Raw genomic sequence first — 21,013 nt, forward strand, 5'->3', positions numbered from 1 at the left:
CCAATTTGGATTGGTCAGACTCAAGGGTACCTAATTGAGTCATGTTTTAAAAGGGTGAAACTTTCAAAAAAATTAACATATCCAGGCATATGAGTGTGGTCTCTCCCCTTTTGATTTTGACTCTTGACCAAGGCCTGCCCCCAGCATCTCTCCCTCTGACTCTCTTCCTCCCCCTCTTCTCATGGGACTGTTTTAGGGCCAGGACCACTGACCAGCCTGAGAAGACCTGGGCCAGGAGACCCAGACCATTCTACTCTTAAATCAGAGCAAACAGTCTCTCTTGCTCTTTGCTCCTTTTCTCCTGGTGCTGTGGGTGGGGTTGGATCTGCCATTTCTCCCATTGGAGGCTAAGATCTGAGACTCAAGTGTGGCCACTGAGAAGGCACAGAACCAGGCAGACTTTGGGGCTGTACCAATTCTGGCTCTAGGCTGACTCAGACCTAGGCCTAGCAAAAGGAATTTTCTCTTATACGGGCCCAGCTTTGTTGAGCTCTGCTCTGGGGTTTGGGGATATGCTCCTAACTGATAATAACTCTTTTCTTTGCTTCATTTATGCATATATTTTCTTCTGGAAAATGCTATGGATGGAATTGTGTCCTCCTCAAATTCATATGTTGAAGCCCTAACCACCCCCACACCAAATGTGATGGTATTTGGAGATAGAACCTTTGGGATGATGAGATTCAGATGAGGTCGTGAGGGTGGGGTCCTCACGATGGGATTAGTGCCTTATATGAAAAGATCTTATAAGAAGACCTCTCTCCCTCCAACCCCCACCCCCCCCTCCCCCACCACCTGCCACCATGTAAAGATGTAGCAAAAAAGTGGCCATCTGCAAGCTAGGAAGAGGGCCTTCACCAGGAACCGAATTGGCTGGCATCTTGATCTTGGACTTCCCAGCCTCCAGAACTGTGAGAAATAAATGTCTGTTATTTAAGCCACCCAATCTATGGTATTTTTCATTATGACAACCTGAGCTAAATAATGCAGAAATCTATTATATCTCAATTTTTTTAAAAAAAAGAAAGTACTTTATTTAAAAAAGAAAGAAACAAGCAAACAAGCCAACATATGGAGATACAGATTGTTTGAAGGCAGGATTTGGGTATTCTTATATCACTGGCTTAATCTCATAACAACAATCCATTATTATTATTCCTGACACTGATGGGCTAAAGAATGACCAGAGGGAAACTGTCAGGCAGGAGAAGGGACTTGAGACCATGGCACATGAGAATGATTTGGGGACAAGGGCTGCTAACCTCTCCTAAGAGGAGGGTCGGGACTATAAGGAAATCCCCACAGCTGTGCTATTCCTTAGAGATAAAGGCAAGGGTTGGCTGCTCCCCAATTTAAAGCCACTTGAAGAAGCAAACTGCCCACCTGAGACTAAGGCACACCTAATAGCAACATCTTCCAGAGTGAGGGGCCTAAGAGGGAAGAGTTAGAAGAAAGGGGACTGTTACAAATCCCACCCTCAAGATAGTAAAAGTCGTTCCTCAATGAGGTGCCCAGTTACCATCTTAGCAAGAAGGGCAGTTACAGGTTCGGGACCATGATGTGTAAAAAGATAGTAGGATTCTGAAACTTCATCATTTTTGGTTTCTTGATCACCCCTGATCAAGGAAGCAAAATAACTCCTCCTTCCTTCTGCAACCCTAGGGGTAGGGAAGGTACCTTAAACACAACAGAGGGAATTTGAGATACTGGGTTCCCACTTCCTACTGATTGGGTTTGGGGCAAGAGCATGCCAGCCAGTGTGAACAGAGGCCCCCTTGGAGAGGCCTGGGGCCCACAGGAAAGAAGAAATGAACAGCAGTGACAAAGGAACAGGAAGTGTCACTGGGGTAGAATAATCGCTGGGGCCACAGAAAGACCCAGTATCATCTTATATGTCTATGGGGCCATCCTTAGAATGTGGTCCCAGGTGGGAGAGTCTAGACCAACAGATGAAGTCACAGGAAGGACTTTTTGGCTTCCACCTGGGCAAGAAATCACAAAGCCCAGAGCTGTGCAGGACAGGAGGCCCTGCCTCTTGAAATGGTGTGTTCCTTGACCTTGGAGGGGTGGAGGGACTGAGAAGGGTGAGAGGTTGGGCTAGATACTAGAAGCTCTCCAAAGCCTTTTCCAGCAATGAGCCAGGAAAAACACCCTCACCAAAACCCAACAGCAAACCTCAGCTCTCTAGAGCAGGCGTGGGAAAGGGACCAGGCGCAGCTGTCTAACAGTGATTATAAATGCCAGAGAAATAGTCAATGGGCTGTGACTGTTTACGATAATCATTTTCTTTCCAACTCATCTGGAGATGATGTCACCTGATAATTGGACACTGGCATGTGGCCTGCAGCATGCCTGGCCTCCTCTGCCTTCCTGGTCTCTGGTTGATCAGATGGACTCCTCTACGGGAGTTAGGAGTAGAACGGCTCTAATACAGAATGAGGGGGACAATTTCATTTATTCATAAATAGTGCCAGAGTCTTCTCTGCACCATGTGCTGGGGCTGCAGAGAGGAAAGAAACCCCTGTCCTCAAGAGTTCGCAGTCTGTGTGCACCATAGACAGCTGGAATTCAGTTATCCGTTTGATAAATATTTGTTGAGTCTGAGCCCTGTGTTAAGCACTGGAGATTGAGCAGGGACAAGAAAGATGTGGTCTCCACCCTTGGAGAACATTGCAGTGGAGGACTCAGACAGTAGACAAATTGCACATAAAGGAGATCATGACTTGTGCAAAATACTATGAAGGAAATTTAACATGTGAGGGAATGGGAGGTGGGGGAGATCTGCTGTAGAAAGGGTGGTCGGGGAGACCTCTCTGACGAGAAGACAATTAGGTTCCCATGCAAAGCTTGAGGAGCCAGCTGATGTATACAACACAGACTTCCAAGTAAAGGGGATGGCTTCCACGAAGGCAGGAAAGAGCCTGGTGTGTTAAAGAAGCAGAAACGACATCACTGTGCCCAGGTGTGATAGGCGATGGCATCTGATGGGGTTGGAAAAAGGGCTGGAGGAAGCTGCTTACAGGGCTTTGTGCAATTTGAGGGAGGATTTTATTCTAAGTTCAGCTCAAGATCGATATTCCCAGTATTAGAAATGTGGTGGTGAGGATTTTGAAAGGACCAACGTCCAGACTGGCTAGGATCCCAGTATCCAGGACATATGCCCTCTGGTGAGCTTGGCCTGCCCCTCTTCTGCTCCATCTCCTGGCTCTGTCCTTCCTTCATTGAGGAGCAGAAAGAGGTAGATTCTTCCAGGAGACATAGGAGCTTGGACACTTTGGACACTGCCAGCAAAGGCCTTTGAAGGAATCAGAGATGGCTCAGGAGACAGACAGTGGAAAAAGAGTAGGGACTCATGGACATAAGATCTGTGTCACCTGTTCACATTCTCCTGAAAGTCACTGATGGGGCAATTCTGTCTCTGTCTTTTCCCCAACCTCTGGCTCCTCCAACTCCCCAGAGGAGAGGAAGCTGCAGAATTCCTCCTTGAATGTTGCTTTCTTGGAAGACCTAGGCTTTTCAGAGCCAGTGCTACTGCATTAACATTTACCATATCAATTCTGGAAAGGAAGAAGCATAATAAGCTGGTCCAGGCAGAAGGCCGGAAACTTAAGGGCTTCTCTGGTTTTTCTTCTCTGTTTTATTTTTAAAAATCTACTTTGCAAAGATATATGGTCTCCAAGTTTCTGAAAAGGGAAGCAGCAAAGAAACTCCTTCTGGTGTGAATGAAAAGAATTACATAAACCGCAGTAAATTTAGTATGAAATTACATTGCCAGCCCCAGAGGAGAAAGATGCTTTTCCATCCTGCATTATGCATGTTCGAGGATCCATTATCCTGAGTTCCCAGGCTGCTGCACTGAAAAGAGACAGCGGCATGTAAGTTTGGTCCATCTCCTAGGATAGAAGCTGCTAGAACATAATAATTATTTGACCTTCCTTAGGGCATTGGGTTTTTACAGAAGTTCCTCCTTGGATTTACATTTGTCTCTTCTTTACTTTTTAAATTGGGACTTGGGTTCCTGCTGACTCTTGGGCTCCATTAAATCAGAATTTCTTTCCTCTTGGGGTTTTTCACAGTTTTGCTAGTTCCTGAAGTCCTAGGAGGCCCACCTCTATGGAGGCTCCCATGAAGCTTCTAGGCTGAAAGGAGAGAGCTCATGCTTCAGACATGGGTTTCAAGTCCAAGGTCTGCAACTTCCAGCTGTGTGATTTTGGGCAAGTTCCTTAATGTCTCTAGGCCTGTTTCCTTATCTATAAAATGATGCTGATAATGATCTTGACCACTTACCTCAAAGATTTGCTGGGGAGTTAATTGAGGAAATGTGTTTGCAATGCTCTTGACACAGTACCTGACCCATAGTAATTTTTCAACAAAATTTAACTACTTTTATAGTCAGCTCCTCTTTTAGTTTTTCTGGAAACATCTGTCATCTCCCTCTGAGATGCTAATTTCCTCCAAAGGATGCTATGTGGCCCTAATAATGTGCAGCCCTGCTGAACATATTTCATTCATTCAGTAAACATGTATTGAACTCTAACTGTATGCCCAGTGCTGAAATAGATTCTGCTGATAAAAAGAAAAATAAGCACTATCCCTGCCCTTGTAAGCATTTAATGACATTGAATAAGAAAGTCATAAAAGCAGCCTTGCAGGATAGAGCAGACCACAGCACGAGTGGGCAGAAGGAAGCCTGAAGGTTGGGCTTTCCCTGACCACCCTTGGTTCCTGTAAGGCGAAGACAAGACTTAGAAGTAGCCAAGGGTCCTCTGAGGAGTTTTCTACAGCAGGTCACCACAGACATGAGAGAAGGCTGTGGGTAGACACCCAACATTGGGAGATACAATTTGACCTCGGGGAGTCCTTAGTCCCAACAGAACTTAGGTACAGCCAGTGTACCAGGGGAGGCAGGGAAACATGGGCTCTGGCCAAATCCAGAGAGACTAGGTCATAAATTACTCAAGCGCAAGCTTGGCTTACAACACCAGTAGGACAACGATCAGCCATGAGGGAAGGGACATGGCTCTGGAGACCAAAGGAACTGGAGAACTCTGAAACTTCCCTCCACCATGGGGTTGCATAAAGCCCTCCCCTTCCTTCTTCAATCTTAGGGGAGAAAAAGGAGCAGTACAAGAGACTGAGCATCTTTTGTTCAGGAGACATGCACTTTCCTAAAAGAACTATTGCACTATTGGATGAATTCAAGCTCTAAACCAGATTGGACCTTTGGTTACTTTTTCCCACCCTTCCCCACTCTTTCTGGGAAAAAAGACCAGATTAGTTACACATAACAGAGCTCATTTCCCCTCACTTGTGAGTTGTAATGTGATTAAATTTTGTGACCCATTTTCCTTGATGTATATGCTCCATACCTAGCACAGTGCCGAGCACCAAAGTGACACTTGATGAATACAGCAAGTGTGCATGGTAAAAAGGAAAAGTCCTATCTGCTGCTCTGGATTCCACTTCTGAAAGACATAATCAAGCCAATATGCATGTTTTAATAGAATACAGCCCTAGACTCTTGGCCATTCATTTCCCATTCTTGATGCCTAAACCACACCCAGACCCTCCCTGCTCTGGAGGTGGGGATAAAGGCAGTGGACCTATCTGGACCTGGTGTGAGCGTCCATCCTGGGCCTGAGAACTTAGTCTATTTTAAACCAGTTCCCACAGATGGACCAACTCTATGTCCCCCACAGGTCCCCACCCTGGCCGCACACACACAAACACAAAGTCTTACACCCAGATAAACACACAGCTGAGTGGAGATGCCATGTGGGTGTGGGAGTTTTCAGAGTGGAAGGATCTTGGCTGGTTCCATGATGAAGAGGAGGTGGCAATGGGATGAGAAAGAGTAGCATGTGTAGGCCTCACCTCATCCTGGGGAGATGCTATGCTGACATGTGTAGCCAGAATGGATTGTCCCCTTGGGAGGGGCAGAGGCAGATGGGAAAATATAGACCCCAACCAGAGAAAGATTTTATTTCTCATGCATCTCACGATTAAACATTTTCTTGGGATGTGATATAGTCTGTGTCTCCTGCCTGGGCAGGTGGGAACTTGGCTTGGGGGGAGGGTGCTGGGGTGTGTGGGTGACGTCATAGGAGGAGGAGGGGGAGTGCTGTGATACCACAGACATGTGGGAACTTCCTGGGCGAGAAGTTTGGAGGAGGACGAAAGCGCTCAGGAGCCTATTTCTGGCTTTAATAACAGCCCTGGTGACAACCAACCACATGAGAGGGGTGCAGGCAGGCAGGTCTGTCAGGGAACAGTGGCACCTCTTGCCTGGAACATGGGTTTTCTATGAGGTCTTCTAGCCTTTAATGTAGGGGTGGAGCGGGGAATGTGGGATGCATTTTTTGTCGTGAGAAAGCACAGATGCCGGAGAAAGAATGGAAAGTGGTGGAAAATCGATGTCACAACAGGGCTTCAAAGGAGTCCCTGAAACACAGTGAGGGGGCTGTGTGAGTCAAGTGTAGGGGGTAAGAGCAGAAGCCCTGCCACATCCTAGTTTGTGTCCTTGGGAGATTCACTTAACCTCTCTGCACCTCAGTTGCCTCTTCAGTAAAATGGGAATAATTATAGCACCTTCCTCACAGGACTGTCAAGATTAAATAAGTTAATACATACTTGTAAAGAGCTCATGATGATGCTTTGCATGTAGTATGTGCTCAAGAAAGGTAAACAATTATTATAATAGAGAGAACGCTGGAGTAGGAAATGGAAGACTGAGTTTTAATGCTGACCCAGCCCGTGACCAAGTGAGTGTCTCTTTGGGCTTCAGTTTCTTCATTTGCAGCAAGAAGGTGAGGGACTAGATAATCTCAACCTTCTCTTCCCACTCTAACATTCCAAGACCTTGACTCTAAGACCAGGTAGAGCTGATACTGATACAAGTCTTCTTTGCTCCAAATTCTCTTGGGCATGTCAGTGTCTACAGTTCCACCATTTAGGATACAAGCCTTTGAGTTAAGCATGTTTTAACCCTCTGCTTCTTTCTTCAGATAAAATAGTTGCTGGGGGTGATTGGTGGGTATTAGATCAGTAATACATGGGAATGAATTAATTCTTCCAAAAACAAATGGTCCCTGGGTAACATCAGGTCACATAGTGTGCCTCAGAAAGAATGGAAATGGTGGAATCTTGAGTGTAAATTTCTAGTACACGATTTTGTCTAGGTTAGGCCCTGTCCTGTAAGAAAATAGGAAGACAAGAGCCATTGCAGCATGAAGAATCTAGGTTAAATATAAGTAGAAATACAACTAATAGCATATGTTGAATTTCTACTTGTATTTAACCTAGATTCTTGAATGGGAACCTGAGGGAGGTTGGGACCAGGCAGTGGTCTTGAGGGTCTGTCAATCCCTCTGAGCCAGGCAGGGGGTCCTCGGTCATCTGGTGTCTTCTGGGAGTGCATGTCTGTGTGTCCCTGGTAGAGACTGTCCTTCCTGGGCATCCTGGAAGTTCTGTGGCTTCTGGAGTGAAAGCACAATTGACCTTCCACACAAAGCCCAGTTAAGAGATACATTGTTTAATGATTCAGTGATGTGCTCCCTGCTGGACACTACAAATTGATCAGAGGATGTTTGAAATGATCCACAGTCATCAGGCAGAAATTGGAGTGACTCAGATGACAGCATTCTTGTCATGCAAGCCAGAGGCTGAGCACTCAGCAACTGGTCCAGAGAGAGAGGAGAGGGGAGTGGGCAAGGGAGGGCAAGAGAGAAGAAGAATGTGGGCATTCCAAAGGGTTAGTGCCTGGATGCCCCTGCTCCACAACTCCAGCCCAAGAGAAGAAACCAGTGGTGGAAGTGGAACCTGGGGTCACTGTTCAGATGTCAGGGATAGAAAGAAGTCAAGGGAAGTGAGATTCTCTTAAGTATTCTTGGTTTCCTATGGATGAAAGAAATCCAGGGTAGCAAAGGGTTTCCCATGCCCACCTGCTGCCCTCCCACAGTATGTGCAGGCCCCCATCCAACTGATGAGGACCTGTCCCACACCGAGGACTCTCAAAAGAGGGTAATGGGGGAGAAGCATTCTTATAACCATTCATTCATATCTCCATATAGTCATTCATTCATTTGTTCCACATTTATTGAGATTCTACTGTATGCCAGATGCTGTGTCAGGTGCTTAGGACCCATAGAGAAATTAGACACTGTCCCTGCAGGGGATATGGCAATGAGAACCAACTGTCACAATACAGCAGTGTAGAGTGGTTTAACAGAAGGAGGCAGTGAGCGTTGGAAAGCACAGAAGTGGAGCATCTAAGTCGGACTTGGGGCTTGGGAGACACCAGACTGATCAGAATCTTGAAGGTGAGTAGGAGTAACCATGTGGGAAAGGAAGTTGTGAGAGAGCCCTTTGGGCACAGAGAACAGAAATGAAAAGGGGTGGGGATGCAGAAGATCACGGTGTAGACGGGGAACTGGACATGTAGGGTGCAAGTGGTGTGTTGGGAAGTGGAAGCTGGAAAGATCTTGAAGGACTGTGTGTGCAACATCAGGGGAGGAGGAGGGTTTGGGCAGGAGATGGAGAAGGTTCAGCTGCAGTGCGGGGAATGGACGGGAGGGGCAGTCTGGACGCCCAGATCCCTTCAAGGACTGTTATGGAGGAGCTAAACCAGGGAGGTGGGAACAGAAAGACTGGGATGGAGTCGAGATAAGTGGGAGAGGAGCCATCGACAAGACATGGACTCCCAGGAAATGCGGATTGAGGGTCAGGGAGAAGGGAAGAGTGGGAAGGGGCGAGGGAGCAGGGAGGAGACATAAGGAAGTGAGTGGAGGTTTATGGAGAGGACATCATCCTCCCATGATGGGAAACAGTGCCCATCAATTCTCAGAATCACTGGCTTATAGTCTGGGTTGGAAGAGACCCTTGAGGTGACCTACTCTAACCTCGCATCTAGTATAAGCATCTCCTCCGGATCCCCTCCTGGCTCAGTCATCCAGTTTCTGCCTTCATTCAAGCATTCAGCACAGAACTATTGTGCACTTACCACATGCCTGGTGCTGTGCCAGGCCTTGGGGATGTGGTGGTGTCAGAAGGCTGATGGGGAAGAATGGAGAGTAGCTAGAGAAGAATAAAAGAATGAAGACATTTAGAAAACAAGGCCAATCCATGAAAGCATAAAGAATCAGGGTTATGGACCACCTTTACATGCATTACCCGAGAGTGGGACCAAGGAGGCCGGGTGTTTCTTAGCCACCCCCCAACCCCCACTCAGTCATTGGACTCAAGCCGCTCTTGGAAGGAAATGTGACCTTGGCGAGGCCATGCACAAAGGGCTGATGGCTGAAGGCTGTCTTCTGGCAGCACCCCCAGCAGCTGGGAAATAAATCCTTTGTTACCAATGGAAGATCTGTGTGATGATGCATCCCCATGTCTACCACAGAGAGTGTGTCTGGGTGCATCCTGAGGGTGTGGATGTGTGTCTATCAGCATGTGTGTATATCTCTGTGTGTGCACCTCGGTATGTATTAGTGTGTCTGTATCTATTATAGCCCTCTCTTGGATCTGAGGTTGTGAGAGCTCTACAGGCGGCCGAGACTTAAACCTTGCCCTCTGCCACCTTATCATCCACACTGCTTTATTGCCACCCCCCAACTTTTTCCTATCCCCTGCCCAGTTTGGGACAATTAGTGAAAAGGTGTAGAATGTGGGATTTGGAGTGGGGGGCGTCTGTGGACCCTCTATCAAGAATCCATTTCTATTCTCACTTACTGAGAGCGGGTGAGAGGGGACAATCCCATAAGTTTCCCTTGTGCAAATTAGAAAAAGGCACCGCTACTAGCAGACCTCATGTGAATGCACAGCCAGGCAAGCAAATTAGACAGTCAGCTCCCACTGGGCCTCTCTACTGGGCACCCTCAAAGGTTGTTTTATCTGGATTATATTTCCTGACCCACAAAATTTAGAATAGGGCCATGTCTTCCCGAGGAAATCTTTTTGATCTCCAAGACCTGACCCTCCTATCACACTGTTGTCAGAAATTAGGATAACAGTACCTGCCATGAGGCCAGCCTCCTGGGGCAGACTCCTGCCTGAAGGTTTCTGGAAGTCTTGACTTCCCAAATTCAAGGCAGATGAGGACCTAAGGATAGCCTTGGAGAGAGTTGATGCAGGTAAGGAATGGAGCATCTCCTGGAGTTTAGCGCCCATATCTGTCTCCCTCATTAAGGAACAAAGCATGTCCAATGATCTAATGGATGTAGGAAGAAAAATCAGCAGGGATGAGAGTCCATGACCCAACTGTACAGAGATGAGAAAACCAGGTCACTGGATGCTCTGGACCTTCTGATATTAGATCCAGGGTGGATTCTATCAGTGGTTCATCCAAACTTTATAACTTGATGCTTCACCAAATACAATCTCAAAGAACCTGTGACTCACTGTCATAGGAATAAAAACCCTCTCTTTCAAAGGTTTATGTCATTATTTTACACATGTAATTATTGGCTATGGCAGACTAACCCTACGGGGAACAGCACAGGGCAGAGTGGCAGGAGGCTTAGTGTCCTTGAATTCTTGAGTGCTGGAGCTGTAGGAACCTTGAGATCATCTCATCCAGTGCCCACAGCTCACAGCCCAGGGCAGAATTCTGCCCATCACCTTGTTTGATTCAATCCACAAAATGAACATTGAGAATACATTTATACAGGGTATGCCCTCGCCTGCTTATCTCCTGCTGCCAGGCTACTGCATTCTACCACTGGCTGAAGCTCATGGAGTACAGTGATTTGCCCAAGATCACACAGCTGCTCAGAACAGGATCAGAACCAAGTCCCCAGGCTGCTATGGCAGAGAAGGGCTTTCTTAGCCCTGGGTGTCTCTGGTTCTCTTTTGATCTACGTGGACAGGAGATATGAAGGAACACGATGAACTTACTTGTTTCCTTCATGAGGTGACAGCTTGCACGAGGCCCCCATGTCCCCTTATGCATGCACGTGCACACACACATGCACATGCATGCATGCACATATGTGCACATGAGCTTAGACTCCTAGACTACCAAGAGCATCTCGGTCTTTTTTTTTTTTTTTATCATTTTGGATTCTACCTAACTCAATGGTTGGCATGTTGGTGTATCTCAATCAATGCTTGTTGAATGAAAAAATGATGAATATTAATGGATGCTTACCTTCCCAAGATCCCTGAGGTCTTTACCATAACCTTGATTCAGAGTCCCAGTTAGACTATTTCAAATGGGGGAGGAGAGAGAGAAGAAAAGGAAACATTACATTTGTCAGTACTATGCCAGGCACTTGAATGTATATCATCTCAGCTAATCTCATTTTAAAATGAAAAATCCCAAGTGAACAGACGTCACCCCACAAAGGAGCGACCCCCACCCTCCCTGGTGCCCACACAGAAGGGCTCTAAGTACAGCCAGCTTACACTTCTGCATCAGTGTCTGCTTCTGCTTAGCCCCAGAAGATCTGAAAAAGAAAATAACATCAGAACTTCTGAAGACCAAAAGCTCAGTATCCTAAGTTTGCAGCCTTCCCCCTTTGTGAGACAGAGAATCAGGAGAATATTAAGAGGAGTGAGAGAAGGAAGCTAAAAATATCTTCAAAGCTTATGTAAATTCGGTGCACAGAGAGGCCTGGCCTTTGGGCTCCAGCTGCTCCCGGGGCTGACTTAGACGCCCTTGACATGGAGATCCAGACATTCTCAGAACCTGCCCACCATTTAAAACCTTTAAAATATCTTCCTAATTTCCTAATTTTGTTCCATGTTCTTTAAATTTGTCACCCTTGGGAGTGGAGCTACAATATGCTAATGAGGCCATTGATGAGGCCCAGACACCCCTCTACCCCACCCCTGCCACCTCCGGCCTCTGGGGAGAACAGTGCAAGGTCAGAGACATCCATCCAACGGGAGCCTTTGTGAGGGTCTGTACCCCTAACCATTAGCATGTTAATAGGGAGGGAATCAAAAGATCACTCAATCAACACCCAATGAAGGAATCATTTCAATCAATAGCACAGCTCATAAAAGTCCCCATGCCACTGCCACTGCATAACAACAATTCTTAATTGAGAATTAAACAAACTTTCATCTGATGCAATTCCGAACCTCAGCCTTTAAAATAATGCCAAGTTCAGAAACACATTTGTCTTCATGATTCAATCTGGCAGCTTGTACACATTTAATGGGTATTTTTCCCTCACAGCTGACACTTTCCCTTCCTGGTTCACATAGGAAAATGAGATGGGTGTCACCTCCCCAAAGGCCACAGTGCTAAGTTAAGTGACTCTGGGTAGGAAGGGGGCTCTAACTGAGCAAATGTTAACCTGAGGTGACCTAAGCTGGGCTGGGACCTGGTTTCCTGTTTGGTAACCAACACCTACTAAGTGTAATTCAGCTCTTAGGTACTCAGGATGCTGGCTGCCAGACGGGAGACAAGTAGCTTTTAAGGCACTGATGACACAGTTTTCCTGACATTAGAGGCATGGCCATGAACCAGGCGGCCAATTTCTCTCAGGAAGAGCAGCTCAATATCAGCTGTGCTAAATCCAAGTCATATTCGGCAGAGGCTATTCAGCATCCAGATGGATGTGAGTGAGTATCTCCATTCAACAGGGCAATGCATTTCATTACTTACAGAGCCCTTCTCTAGCCAGCTCATCCTGGTGGGCCTGGGCAGACCAGGTCCTGGCCAGAACTAAGTCTGTTCAGCAGGAATATTGAAGTAAAAGCAGGCAACAAGGTCCTACTGTATAGCACAGGGAACTATATTCAATATCCTGGGATAAACCATAATGGAAAAAATATTAAAAAAGAATGTCTATATGTGTATAACTGAGTCACTTTGCTGTACAGCAGAGATTGGCACAGCATTGTAAATCAAATGTACATCAATTAAAAAATAAATAAAATTAAAGTAAAAGCAGGAACTCAAAATATCCAAGTCAACAGCATCTCATTCTTCCATTAGATGGTTAGAACGCTTGAAATTTTTGTTGAAAACCTGGTCAAGCTTATGAACAAATCCAAAGTGGTTTCTTTGGAACAATGCTGGTTCTGCCTGTGAACACTGTAGGAGCCTTCTGCTTCATTTCAGAGCTGGCTTGACCTCCCCAGAGAACATGGTGGTTTGACACCCTAATGCTCACAGCTAAACATCCCCTTTGCCTCCTCTCCATTTGGTAGTTCAGGTTTGTGGGGCTCTTCTTCACTGACCTCTGCAAGCATTTGCAGCTGCAATGCTCACCTGCATCTCTCTACAATATATGCGGCTGACACACTGGAAAAAGTTGTCCAAGGGCCATATCAGCCCCTGATCATGCATTCAGACATCGCAAATTGATTGCCAACTGGCTGAATTTAGCCACAGATGTATGTGCAGGGTCTCCTCCACCCCATCTCTCTGTCTCTCTCTCTCTCTCTCACACACACACACACTTTGACTTTCCAGGTCACCAAAATCCCCACCAAGTCTTGTTGCCACACACGTTTGGTTTCACTCATTTACCTTATCTCTCTGGAGACTGAAAAAGTCTGAGTGTGTAAAAGCCTGCCAGAGTCCACACATTTTAACCTGTATTATAAATCTTTTCACCCAGAAACATATATGCTGGAGGCAACAGGTGGCTCCTTCAAGATACACACTAGGATTACAGACAGTAGGCAAATTAGTAGCAACCTCAGGCAACCCAATTTTTTCTTCTAGCTCAAAAGGTATGGGTGGAGTTGGAAAGGGGAGGATTCTAGGGTTAGTTACAACTCTTACCTTTCTGCGCCCTTTTCTGGCAAGGTAAACTGTCCCTGGATGCTTGATTCAGTACCACATTGTCTCCTTGGGCTGCCATAACAGAATGCCATACACAGGGTGGCTTAAACAATAGGAATCTATTTCTCATGGTTCTGGAGGCCACAAGTTCAAGCAAGATCGAATTGCCAGGGCTGGTTTCCAATGAGGCTCCCCTTCCTGGCTTGCAGACCACCACCTTCTCACGGTGTCCTCACAGGGCTTTTTCTCTGGGTGGAGAGAGTGAGCGAGTGCTGGTGTCACTTCCTCATGTTATGAGGACGGTCCTATCAGATTCGGATTTTCCTTATGATCTTATTTAAGTTTATTTATCTCTTTAAAGGCACTATCTCCAAATGCAGTCACAGTGGAGATTTGGGCTTCAACATAGGAGTTTGGGAGAGGAGGGACACACTTAAGTCCATGAAAAGTACTAACTGGAAAGCCCATGTGCAATTGTTGCTATTGTACCAACATCAAAGATGGTAAATATGTTAATATTAATTATATTGATTAATTGTATTTATGCCCATGAATATATGAACATTGATTTTTTACCTTAATATTTAGTATAGGATTCGATTCTACTAATTACTCTGATCCCAACTCTATGACAGCCATTGCTATTCAATAATGATACCTTTTCCTTTTGGGCCAAGGTGGGGCCTCAGAAACCTTCTCAACATGGTGTTGAGTCAGCTATAACCAACCAATTGAATTTGGTACAGGAGATGTGACGTATCGACACTTGTACTCTGTAACCAGGCCTCCTCCACCTTGGGGGAAGATCAAGAAACCAGATGAAAATCCAGGAGGGGCTGACACACATCTATGTTGTCGAGCTGTAGCTTCCCTACTCGTCAGAACACGTGGCCTACAGGCACTTTTGACTGACAAAGTCGCCCTGGAAACTCCCTTTCCTAGATTCTATATAAAGCAATTCATCCTCTCACAGCTTTTCCTTCTTTTCCTGCAGAGTCATAAGACCCAAGCCACAGCTAATGCTTGGCATCATCAACCTTGTTTCCTGAGCTGGGGAAGGGCTGTTGTCTCAGAAATCACTTCTTCTCAGCCTCCACTTAAACACAGTCTGAAAATGCTTTTTCTCTGCTTTTCCTGGAATTTTATTCTTATCCACTAATCTGTGCTATTCTCCATGGACTACTGTCCCTGGAGCTAAATAAACTTCCCCTTCTCTGTCAGTTGCTTGGCCTTTCTGTAGAAGAGGCAAAAGAGTGGATTTGCAAGGAGTAAATAATACCATATTGAATGGAAATGCCTTCACAAAAATAGGATCTAATATTATGAGCTTAGTTTCAACCAGAGAACAATATGAAGAATGATATTTGGTCTTTTACAAGGTGGGTTTTGAAGATGTTCTTCATATTATTATTCCTTGAGTTTCTCCTTGAATTAAATACTAGGGAAGCAGACTGTCCATCCTGATAAATGGAGTAATCTGCTTCCTTAGCATTTAATTCAAGGAGGAACTCAAGTAATAATAATAAACCCATCATGTTTTCCTCCTTTCCTTGGCTGCCAGTAAACTCACAGCTATGTTTTGTAGTCAGCGGTTGTTATTATTATTAGCTAGAGGTTTCTGATAAATTATTTTCTCCTTTCATTACTGGACTCTCTTACTCATCCTTAAAGTGTATGTATCTCCTGCATGGGCTGTTTCTTCTCTTAGGAAGTGAATGGGGTACATTTATTAAATAATACATCAGTGGTTCAGTCAGGGACATATCACCAGCGGACTGGACTTTAACCCCAATTCAACCCACCAATCATTTATTGATCCATATTACCAGCTGGTCCCCAAGACCTCTATAAATGTTCTCTAAGGAGACATGTTGAATCTTCTGAAATGATGAAAGGGTTTAAAACTGAGCAGAGGCTTGTCAATAGTTGTCATACTCAATTTCAGCACAATAACAAATCTCAAGTCCCCAAACTTGCATAACTTAAAACTTGAGAACTCCCATGATCTCAACTTCCCCTTCAGTTTCAACCAGACCCATATTTCCAATTATGTCTTGAACATCTCTTTTTGAATATTCCAAAGGCAGCACACACCTAACAGGCACAATTGAATTCTATCCTTCTACCCTATCCTCCTACAGATTTATTTCCTTCACCGTATTCTTGGTTTCAGTCAGTGTTATCACTGTTTGCTGAGTTTCCCAAGCTAGAAGCCTTGATGATTTTGCTCCTCACATTCAATCAGTCTCCAAATGCTTCAGAATAAGATTCTGAACCTGATCCCTTCCCTGAAACCCCACTGTCACTGTCTTAGAATAGGGTTTGGCTTTTCTCTCCCCTGAATTATTGCAACAACTTCCTAAGCATTCTTTCTGCTATCTAGTCTTTTCCTTTACTCTCATACTGCCATCAGTGTCATGTTCCTGATCACTTTCTAGTTAAGGACCTTTGCTGGCCTCTCAATCACTATAAAATAAACACCAAATTCCATGAGGTAGTGTACATGGTTCACTGCAATCTAGCTCCAACCTTCTGCAGCCTCACCTCTCACTTTGCATTAGGACTCCTATGGTCCAATCCTACTAAATTCCTCATCCTTTTTTAAACCAGCTAAGCCCTTTCATGACTCTGTACTTTTGCACTTGTTATTTCTTCTGCCAAGAATTCTGTTTACATAGTCTACCTTTCTACCTGGAAATTAACTTTTATTTTTCATGAATTAACTCAATTATCAACAATACTCTAGCCACCTATCCTACAATCAAATCTTTCTTGACCTTTCTACCTTCCCTTAGCTGCTTTTTAAAAAGTCTTCCCTAGAAATTACCCAGGCATGTTTAAATTATTTGTTAACAGCTTTCTCTTTGGTTATCACTCTGAGCTAATTTAGGTCAAGAACCATATTTTTCATAGCCCTAGTACCAAGTACAGTAAATGGCACAATGTTGATGTTCATTAAATACTAATAAAGTAAGCACTGAAATATGAAAGTGTAGTAGGTGACAAACATGGGGTGATAAAAGATCTCCACTGAACTGTTTTACTAATGCAGGACCCTTTATTTAATGGCTGTGGACCCTTTGAGGTATAGAGTAATAAAGAGAAAAGCTAAGGCTGTTCTAGTTGATGTTATCTTAGCAACTTTGTGACCTCATGATGTTTTCTACATTTTACCATTTCCTTTCAGTATTTCTCCTCTGCCTTTACCATAGCAATCCTATCTTACAATAAGCATCATTCTTAGAAGATTCAGGAAGGACAACCCAATCATGCAATTTTTGCACCCAATTTGGAGTAGACGTCACTAGTTTTATCCTGTGATAGAGTCTCCTTGTGGGCTTTTTGTATCTGGTGATAAACCCCACCTGCCCACAAGCACTGAAATTGTTATAGATGATGTGGCAGACTGTATTTTCCAAAGGTGGCTGCGGGAGTACCTCTATCTCATTTGCTCTTCTATAACGTGACCTGGCCTTATTCCTTTCAAGACCTCCCCTCTCTCTTTCCCTTGAACCTGAGTAGGCCTGTAATTGTTTTGCTCAATAAATAGGAAGCAGCCTTAAGGAGCTTTTGAGAAAAAGGACAGGACTGGGAAAAAGATGACCCTTGTTATGGAGTGGTAGAAACTTTAGCAACATTGTTTTTTTTGCAAAGCAATCATTTTTGCAATGACATGGAAAACAAAAATAAACCTAATGAACCAGTGGGTGTGGTCAATGAGATTTCCAAGCAAAATACCAAAGTGCTAACTGAGTTATTTTAGCCATATAAAAGTAGCCACACAGTGTTAAAGAAAATTTAAGGGAAATAAAAAGGATCCAGGACTTGTTGGATTTGAAAATAAAATTAGTTATCATCTCCATTCTCTTACAGCAGAAAATCCTCAAAAACAAAAATGTCCTCAAGGTGAAGATCAAATCCAGGGTGCTAAAATGGATACATCTCAGGGTAAATATGAAGCCAAAGCTGTGACCAGAAAACTCTTTCCTAGGACCTTAGATAGATCAAAACTGATATGTCACAGACTTTCAAATAGATAAATGGACTCCTAAGTATCTTAAGGGCATTCCTTGAAGATCTTCTCTGTTCAAAAAATCTAAGTCTCTTAAGGATGTTGTCTCATAGCAACCTCAGAGACATCCCAAGGTAAAAAAATAAGGGCTCATCTCAAAGAGATTTGTGGGTGTGGAGTTTAACTGATGAAATGTGTTTTGTTAATATACAAGAAGCCCACAGAATTTTTAAAGAATTGTAGCATTTTAAATTGAAAGAGATGGTACAAAATGAAAAGAAGCCTTTGAATCTCTAAAATTTTTTGGGCACCAAGCAATCTGAGAGCCTACTTAGTTGAAAACATGGAAGACTTTGTATAGAAATGAAGAATAACTCATCGGATGGAACTAAGAGCCCAGAAGGCAAAGCCAGTTGTCCTGGAGGATGACCCTAGGGAGTAGGACTGAGTCCTAACTCAGGAACTGATAATGTGTACTTGGCTGGATTTGTTAAACTGACTATTGTGTGCCTTTTTTTTTTACTCTTTTTGAATGGGAAGACTGTAGTAATTATTCTATGCTTGTCTCACCTGGGTGTGGTTGGAGAGGATGAATAACTTGTGCCTTTAGTTCACAGATTTTTAGAACAAGAAGAACTGTACTCAAAGAATTGCTCTAGAGAAGCCCCACTGTCACCTGGACATAATTTAGTTCACAAGATCTTAGATTTTGAACTGATGCCTCAATGGGATGAAACTTTGAAAGTCTTGGGGGAAGGGATGACTGAATGCATGTGAAAGTGGATGTGAATTTTGTGGCCAGAGGCAGACTATGGCAGATTTTATTTTCCAAAGATGACCACAAAAGTATCCCATACCTTACATACACTTCTATCATGTAACCTTGCTAATGCTCTATTAAGAGATGGAGCCTAATTCCCTTTCTTTGGATCTAGATGGGCTTGTGACTGTTTTAGCCAATAGGGTAAAATAGAAATAATGATGTGTGTCTTCCAAGAGTGGATCATTAAAGTAATACAGTTTTGACCTTGTTCTCTGGGACACAATGTTAGAAGTCCAACTACCTGAGGCCACTGTGAGACAGCCCAGGCCACAGGGAGAGACCTCATGTAGATGTTCTGGTTGACAGCCCCAGTGAGGTTACAGATGACAGCCAATATCAATGGCTAAATATGTGAATGAAGATGTCTCCAGATAATTCCAGCCCCCAGCCATTGAGTCACATCCAGCCATTGAGACTTCCAAGCCCAGGTGTCGACACCGTGAAAGGGAGATAAGCCAAATACACAGTGCTCTGTATGAATTCCTGACTCACATAATCCATAAGTACAGTTTAAAAATTTAAGCCATTTAGCTTTCAAGTAATATGTTACACAACAATAGAAACTGGAACATATGGACATGGGCACTTTTAAAATTTTATCACTTATGTTGTTGCTTAAGTACGCCCCTTTGCCAGCATCAATAGAACAGAAAAACTACAAAATTATATAAATCCTATCCACAAACTAAAAGAAGGGAGAAGATAAAATTCTGTAAAATAATGAGAATGTGGATTGTTATTTCTGGATATATATATGTATTTATTAGATAATGAAAATTAGAAGACAGTAAGTTATCCAGAGAATTAAGAAGAGTGAAATATTAACCTACACAGAGTTGACTCCTGAATGCTGGCACCTTAGGGGGTATAATTTTCCTTTATGCCTTCAATAGTTTTCCCCAAATTAAAAACTGTCAAAAAGACTTCCACTTCTGGGGCTTCCCTGGTGGCGCAGTGGTTGAGAAGCTGCCTGCTAATGCAGGGGACACGGGTTCGAGCCCTGGTCTGGGAAGATCCCACATGCCACGGAGCAGCTGAGCCCGTGAGACACAACTACTGAGCCTGCGCGTCTGGAGCCTGTGCCCCGCAACAGGAGGGGCCGCGATAGTGAAAGGCCCGCGCACCGCGATGAAGAGCGGTCCCTGCACCGCGATGAAGAGTGGACCCCACTTGCCGTAACTAGAGAAAGCCCTCGCACGAACTGAAGACCCAACACAGCCAAAAATAAAGAAATAAATAAAATAAAAAAAAAAAAAAAAAAAAAAAAAAAAAGACTTCCACTTCTGGCAAAGATGGAAGACCAGAATTAGCAAAATTAGTTCTAGACTAGTTAATTCTACAGCTCTGGTGCTCCCTAATAAATCTTAAAAACAAGACTAAAAAGGATCAAAGTATTTCCAAGTAACTGACCTTCATCCCAGAAAAAAAGATCAAGTATATTTATAAGAATACATAAATAAATATTCAGTCAGCACTCAACAAAGTACAATTCAAAATGTCTGGCATCCAACCAAAAACTAATAGACATTAGAAGAAGTAGGAAAATATGACCCATAATGAGGAAAAAGATCAGTCAATTGAAACCAACCCAGAACAGACACAGATGTTAGACTAGCAGAAAAGGCATTAAAACAGTTCTTATAACTTACTTCCATATGTTCAGAAAGTTAAGTAGAGACATGGGAGATATTAAAAAGACTCAAATAAAACTTCTACAGTTGAAAACTATGATGTCTGAGATAAAAATTATACTGGCTAGAATTAACAGTGTATTAGAAATTGCGGAAGAAAAGAATAGTAAACATAAAGACATAAAAATAGGCACTACCCCAAATGAAACACATAGAGAAAAAATAATTTTGTAAAATGAACTGTGAGATAATATCCACTGTGCATTTAACTGCAGTTCCTGCAGGAGGAAGATGGAAGAAAAAACATATTTGGAAAAATGATAGCCAATTTTTTTCCAAATTTGATAAAAACAAATACAAGTAGTTCAATAAACCCCAAGCACAACAAACATGAAGAAATGTAAATCAAGGCACAGTGTGCTCAAATTGCTTAAAATCAGGGCTAAGAGAAAATCTTAAAAGCATCCTGGAGGTGAGGGATGGAGAGATATCTTACATACAAAGAAACAAAGACAAGGATGATAGAATATTTCTCATCAGAATCAATAAAAGTGAGAAGAGAGTGAAGTAACATCTTTAAAATAGTGGAAGAAAAAAACCACCACCAGAATTCTATACCCAGGGAAACTATCTTTCGAAAGTTAAAAATAAGACTTTTTCAGAAATACAAAGCTAGAAGAATGTATCATCAGCAGATTCATACCACAAGAAATGTTAAAGAAAGTCCTTCAGACAAATGGAAAAATAATACCAGATGGAAATCTTGATCTCTAAAAACAAAAAGAACAAAAAGAAGAGCACTGGAAATTGTA

General features: G+C 43.6%; 1 long non-coding RNA gene across 8 annotated transcripts in view; it reads right to left on the reverse strand.

The window, feature by feature from the left end:
• LOC103011743 (uncharacterized) overlaps positions 1 to 21,013 on the reverse strand; it is a 74,943-nt gene that overhangs the window by 15,754 nt on the left and 38,176 nt on the right. For 2 of the 8 annotated variants that reach the window (XR_009009344.1, XR_009009339.1), the window contains 7 exons: positions 13,736 to 13,983; positions 11,398 to 11,438; positions 11,141 to 11,195; positions 10,008 to 10,104; positions 8,999 to 9,072; positions 5,370 to 5,465; positions 1,045 to 3,855 (listed from right to left, as the gene is read on the reverse strand). This is a non-coding gene — a long non-coding RNA (uncharacterized LOC103011743). Of the gene's footprint in view, positions 1 to 1,044; positions 3,856 to 5,369; positions 5,466 to 7,538; positions 7,894 to 8,998; positions 9,073 to 10,007; positions 10,202 to 11,140; positions 11,196 to 11,397; positions 11,439 to 13,735; positions 13,984 to 21,013 lie in introns of those variants that run through there. The other 6 variants (XR_009009341.1, XR_009009342.1, XR_009009346.1 and 3 more) reach the window with 6 other exon arrangements.

This window comes from Balaenoptera acutorostrata, chromosome 9, assembly GCF_949987535.1.
Source record: "Balaenoptera acutorostrata chromosome 9, mBalAcu1.1, whole genome shotgun sequence".
In the NCBI taxonomy this organism is placed as follows: domain Eukaryota; kingdom Metazoa; phylum Chordata; class Mammalia; order Artiodactyla; family Balaenopteridae; genus Balaenoptera; species Balaenoptera acutorostrata.